The sequence below is a fragment of the Neltuma alba genome, unplaced genomic scaffold, assembly GCF_004799145.2.
Source record: "Neltuma alba isolate B1F8T4 unplaced genomic scaffold, ASM479914v2 tig00010163_pilon, whole genome shotgun sequence".
Classification (NCBI taxonomy): domain Eukaryota; kingdom Viridiplantae; phylum Streptophyta; class Magnoliopsida; order Fabales; family Fabaceae; genus Neltuma; species Neltuma alba.
Window position 1 is genome coordinate 330,673 of NW_021635108.1, and position 7,161 is coordinate 337,833.

The window sequence follows — 7,161 nt, forward strand, 5'->3', positions numbered from 1 at the left end:
AATATTCCTTGAGAATTATATGAGGTTATATAATTGGTTTTATGACCAAATTATCCTCGAAAAATTACAAAAGAATTTAAGGGTGATTTAAGCAAGTTTAAGGCCTTTTAGTTAAAAAATTCCAAATAAATATTTGAAAGGAGAATAAAATCCCAAGAAAATTTCTATGATGCCCTAAGGAATCATAAGAGACTATGGAATTAAAAGGAGACCCTCAAATATCCAGAATTTTTTCTAATTATTCAAAAAAGTGGAAAAATCACTAAAGATGAGAAAAATAGTTTTTCCTTTTTTTTAATTAATGGGAATTCGAGATTGAAATAAAGAGAGAATTTTGGAAAGATAAAAATGAGGAGAATAATTTATGAATTTGATAGAAAATAATTACAGAGGCTAGAGTACTATAATTATAGAAAAGAAGTTAAACCCGGAGGAAAAGTGCACCGATAAAATAAATATTAAAGTCTTGTACTTTACTTGGCCCACAAGTTGCCACTTGTCAAGCCACCAATAGAGAGGATTTAAAGTTGCCAAGTGTCAAGCCTTGATTAGAGAGGATCTTGACTTTTGAAATTAATTTCATTTGGCATTAAGTTAATTAAGAGAAAGGTCACAAGCTTAAATGGGCAAGTGACACATGGCATAGAATTAAAGGATGGTGGTTGGGATATTTTTAGCATTTATGATGGTGAGTGAGATAGTTGTTGAGCCTTAAATGAGCTCTTCCTCTCCTAATTTCATATTGTTCTTTTAGGCGAAGAGGAAAAATGAGAGAGCAAGGTGATCTTCAAGTGGGAACAAGGAGAAATTCATTACCTTTGGTTAAGAAAGCTTAGAGTTAAGGTTAGTAGTTGATATTATGTTGTTCCTTTCTTGATTCTCTTGAATTTGATGGTTGAAAAATTCCATTCTTGCCTCTTGTTGGTGCTGGCCGAATTGGTTAATGTTAGGGGAGGGAAGTTTTGAAGTCAATTATAGCTAGAACACTATGATTCAAAGTGGTTTCAAGTGTTTGGAGTTGTTTTGAAAAGTTTTCTTGGTTGAATCTTGAGGAGTAGGGTTCGACCACTTCAAGAACTATGAGCTAGGTGAGTTTTTCAATGCTTCGATGCTTCCATGGTGCTCAAAATGAAAAAAAGTGCAGAATAAACCTAAAGAACAAGTGTTAGAAGCATTAGAATCAAAGTTGTAATTTTTGGATAATGAACCCTTTTGGTTCGGTCAAGTTAAAACTAGAAGAAGGTAGTTTCTTTTGTTAAATCCAAGTAGATATTTGGAATCAACTTGAAAATCATGTAAGAATGGGTTGGGTCAAGAGAGAATTTTTAGGATTAAGGAAACAAACTCTAAACATTCAAAGAACAAAGATGGAAGCTTTGAGGGATTAAGAGTTACTTGAGTTATGTTGTGAAATTTTTATGTGAAATGGTTGGTAACCTTGCTGCCCCTTTTGTGATTTATCATGTTAGGGTTTGTTAATTGTGGAGAAGAAGAAGAAGGTCAAAGAATCAAAGAGCATTGGATTAAGGTAGTGGGATCTAATTAGCCACTAATGTTAACTTTGCATTGTTATTTATGGCATGAATGCTTGCTATTGTGTGGTTGAACTATGATGATTGTGATATGGTTGCTCCTTGCATTTGTTGCCATGGCCTTGCATGTTGAGGTTGCCTATTTATAAGAAGATTAGTTCTCCTATGATAGCTAATGTGAAATGCTTTATAATGATGCATGTTGATGTTTTGGTTGATTGATCTTGCTACAGGGATTTCATTGAAAGCTTATCCCCCATATGTAACCTAACATTTTAGGGCTGAATCATAAAAAAAGAAGCTGTAAATTCAAGGGTATTTGTGGGGGTGATCCATGAGGAAACAATTATATTTTGGTTATGTAAATGTATGATGATAGGATGCTGTAACCGCAAGTAGGATGCCAACTTGGACCTACGTTTTTATTAAGTTCCTGAATGAATTTCTTTATGAAATTTGGTATGCTTAAATTTCACGTCATGAGCTTTAAATCAATAGGTAGCACGTTAAAAATGGACAACTATATGTCCAAAATCTGGAAAAAAGGTTTTTACCAAAATAACAGAGTTGACTTTTACAAAAATCTGGCACTTCCTCATAAGGAATTAATTTCTAAGAGTATTTTTTCTTGAAAGGGCATTTAAAGAGCTTTTCACAGAATTTTGAACCACTCTATTTCTATTTTTCTAGATTAAGTTATGATTTTTCGAAGTTGGACCAAAAAACTGGATTTTTACCACGTGAACAATAAAAATATTAAAATCATTGTTTTTTGGATATTTTTGAGCCCAAGACCATCTAATATGGTCTAAAATACCTCAGAATAAATTCTAAACTGTATTAGAAGTAAGGTGTAACAATTTGCAAAAGTACTCTCGGTAATAGACGCCACGGCAGATTATCAAAAGAGCCATGGTGGATGCAGTTCAACAAAAAACTCAGAATCACTAACTGAGACGACATTGTTTTAGCCAGGCATCGCGGCGGATGATGAAAAATTTCATATTTAAATACAAAAGTTGTGTGCTCATACAGGGCAGTTCAGATTTAGTCTTTCCACCTCCATATTACCAATTTTCTTGTTCTCTCCGCCTTCTCCCAATTCTCTCCTCTATTTTCACCTAAATCCTTCATTTTCCACTGATTCTTCATGGATCTTCCACTGATTCTTGCTAATTATGCTACAAATCAAGGCATGAGTGGCTGAATTCTCAAGTTTTCCTAGCAATAAAGCTAACCTGAGTTCATAGAGCTGAATAGGGAGTCTTTTCTCATTTGATTTCCACTTTCTATTCTAAGATTCATTTGTATTAGTTGAACATTTGTGATTAGAATGAGAATTGAGTGATTAGATTTATGTTTCTTGGAATTTAGGTCTAGTTGAACATTTGGAAGTGAGTTTGTGTCTTTTGATTCAATTGAATAGAGGATTCTCTGATTATTTGTAAATGTAATTCAATTTGCTTGGACTGTTATTCTATAATTCTGAATTTGATTGAATGATTTTGATGGTTCATAGTTATGGTCATCCTTAGAGAATTGTAATTTTACTTCTCAAGTATTCTTGTCAATTGATTTTCCTTCTCTACAAATCAAGACAATGAATTTAGTAAGATAGTTGTTATTGACTTGTGGATTAGAGAGATTTGAGCAATAGCTGAATCTACCCTTTTAATTGACTCTAAGAGACTCTAAATTATAGGATTGAACAAGGAAGGAAGGATGAATTGCTAAGGGAAGTATCATCTCTTATCAGAATCTCTTCTTTATTTTGAACCTTTGCTGTTGCCTTTGTTTTAAATTTGTTTCTCACTTAGATTTTCCATTCTGAAACTCAATCTTTTACCTTGGTAACCTGATAATTAAAGTGAATTGTTAAGAATTAAACTACAACTTAAGGCTCCTTAAGAAGAATAACCTAGGTATTACCTCACCTGCTACATTTTCCTAGTATAATTTTGATTACCTAGTGACAGGGTTCATCACTTATCACCCTATGCACCAATTGGGTTCATGTCATTATCAAACTCCATATGCTTTTTCTGAATACGCCCATGACGTACTACAAGCTTTGGCATCCTTGAGTCCCTCTACCCCTTTTTCTATTAGGTTCATCATCTACTTGATCATCACCGAATTCCTCATGGTTTCTATTATTATCCTCCATGTCCTTATTAAGAAGCCAAAGTCAAACAGGTTAGTAAATTGGAATAAAATGAATATACAAATAACATACAGTAAACATAAAATTAAATGAAAAGTGTGTAACTATTTTATTATAGTCTTACTTTATGTGTTTTCCCATATCCCTTTACATTGATCATGTTGAACAACGTATTCATCATCATCTACCAATTCTACTTCACTTTGTGCAGGGAGATTTGTAGTGAAAGGTGGTGTCTCATTAAGGTTTAAAGTTGGATCACCATCATTTTGTTTTTAACCTTGGAGAACAATAGACAGTTTTTTATTTGCCGGATCAGCGGCGTAGAATACTTGTTTCGCTTGGCTCGCTAAAACAAAGGGTTCATTTGCATAACGAACCCTATGAAGATCAACTGAGATAAATCCATACTGTTGATCTATTTTAACACTATTATTGTTGACCCACTTACACTTAAAGACAGGAATGTTGAAGTTGGTGTTACTTACCTCCCATATCTCTTTAATAACTCCATAATAAGCCATGGATGCCAATTTAGGGTTTTATCTTTGGAGCTAGAAAAATGCATCGCTTCAGCTACTATAATTACCCCATTGTTATGCATAGTACTTTTGTCATCTTGAGCCTTTGTGTAGAAAGAATATCCATTTCTATCATATCCACTCCAAGTGGTGATATCAAAGCGAGGCCCCCAGGCTAACCATTTTATTGTATCAAACACATCATTTTCCCTTAAGACCTTTTCATTGAACCATGCTATAAATATCTTGTTGTGCTCATTAGTGATCTACAATCACTTTTCTTTGGATTTTTTTCCTTTAAGAATCTTCTATGATCATCTAAGTACGGTTGAACTTCTTCCGTATTGTTCAAAATGTATAAACGTGCTTGGAACACTTCCTCACAACCCATTCTCTTGACTTTGAACCCCTGTGTTCCCTTACCTATTTCATCATCATGTCGAGACTGTGCCCGTACCCCAGATAAATATCCTTTACAAAAGTCTATAGCCTCCTCAGCTATATATCTTTCAACAATAATGCCTCAGGTTGATAAGGATTCTTAGAATAACATTTTAACACTTCCATATATCTCTTAAATGGATACATCCACCTTAGATAAACAAGATCGCAAAGCCTTACCTTTCTTACCAAATAGACTATTAAATACACCATGATGTCAAAGAATGTAGGAGGAAAGTGCATCTCTAGTTAAGACAGAATAACATAACCCTCGTTTTCCAATTCATCTAAATTTTCTGTGTTAATAACTTTACTACAAATAGCATTAAAGAAAATACACAATCTAATTATGGTGTTTCTAACATCAACTTTCATTATACCTTAAATTGCCACTGGTAATAATTGTTGTATCAATATATGATAATCATGAGACTTCATTCCTACTAACTTCAAATTGAAATATCCATCCTTTAACCCCTCAGAGTACGTGTTTGGTGTTACACCTTACTTCTAGTATGACTTAGAGTTTATTTGAAACCATTTTAGACCATATTGGACGGTCTTGGGCCCAAAAATCTCATAAAAACACTAATTTTCATATTTTTACTGTTCATTTGGCAAAAATCCAGTTTTCTGGTCCAAATTTGAAAGATCATAACTTAATTTTAAAAAATTGAAATGGAATGACTCAAAATTATATGGAAAGCTCTTTGAATTCTCTTTCAAGGAAAAATAATAATAAAAATTAATTCCTTATGAGAAAGTGCCAGATTTTTGTGTAAGTCAACTCTATCATTTTGGTAAAAACCCTTTTTCCAAATTCTGGACCTTAAATTTGAAAAATCACTAAAAATGGTATAATTGGCCATTTTTAACGTACTGCTATTGATTTGAATCTCATGACGTGAAATTTAAGCATACCAAATTTCATGAAGAAATTCATTTGAGAACTTAGTAAAAACATACGTTCAAGTTAGCGTCTAGCTTAGGGTTATAGCACCAAACATACATACTTATACATGACCAAAATATAATTGTTTCCTCATGATTCACCACAACAATTACCCTTGAATTAGCAGCTTCCCTTTTTGATGATTCAGCTCCTAAAATGTTAGGTTATATATGGGGGATGAGATTTCAATGAAATCCCAGTAGCAAGATCAATCAACCAAAACATTAACATGCATCAATTACAAGCATTCTAACATTTTGTTATTACTAGGGAACTACTTTACCTCATACATGTAGTACTCTAACATGAAATAGCCAAGGCACTTAAATCAAGAAGTATAGCTACACAGTCATCATCATCATCATCATTTAGCTCAACCACATAATAGCACATGAAATTGAATAGTAATCAATGCAACACTTAACATTAAAGTTAATTAAATCTTACTACCTTGATCCAAAAGCTTTTATGGTTCTTTAATCTTCTTCCTCTCCTCCACAATTAATAAATGTTAACATCAAAACTATAAAAAGGGTAGCAACATTATCAACCAAACTATATCAAAAAAATCAATAACAAATCTCAATCCTTTAAAGCTTCCCTCTTTGTTCCTTAACTTTTAGATGTTGTTTCCTTAACCCTAAAAATTCTTTCTTAGTTCATTCCTATATAATTTTTTTATGTAGAATCCAAATATGGATTTGAAATTTTAAAAACACATCTCCTCCCTATTGATCTTGATTTGGCTGAGAGGTAGTGATTATGGCCCTTCAATGTCCAATTTCATTTTAATGCATTTAAATGCTTATGGCTTAGGTTTACCTTACACAAAACTTCATTTTAAAGCCAATGGAAGCATCAAAACATGCAAAATCTCATCCTAGGGAAAAATCATTGTTTGGCTGAAACATACATATAGGTTTCTTATCATGAAAAACTTCTAAACAACAACTTAAACCACTTGAAACAACCATGATTTAAAGTGTTCTAGCTATGTTTAACTCCAAAACTTCCTTCCCTACCCTAAGATCAATTTAGCCAGCACCATTAAGGAGGAAATCCACAATTTTCAACCATCAAAATCAAGAGAATCAAGCAAGGAACAATATAATACCAACTACTAACCTTAACTCTAAGCTTTCTTGATCCAAAGTGGTTGATTCCTCCTTGTTCACCCTTCAAGTTCTCTCTTTTCCTCTCTTATTCTCTCTTGGCTGAACCATATCTAAAAAATGGGGGAGGAAGAGCACACTTAATGCTCCAAAATATCTCAACTGCCATTATTTAATGATATGCCAAGTGTCACTTCCCTACACCTTCTTAAAACTTCTTTCTTGATTAAGTAAATCCAAATGTAATTAGTTTCCAGAGTCAAGATCCTCTCCTCTTCAGGCTTGACACTTGGCAACTTTAATTACACTCTACTAAGGGCTTGACAAGTGGCAACTTGCGGGCCAAGTAAAATGCAAAACTCTAATCTCTATTTTATCGGTGCACTTTTACTCCGAGTTTAATTTCTTTACTATAATTACAGTACTCTAGCCTCTGTAA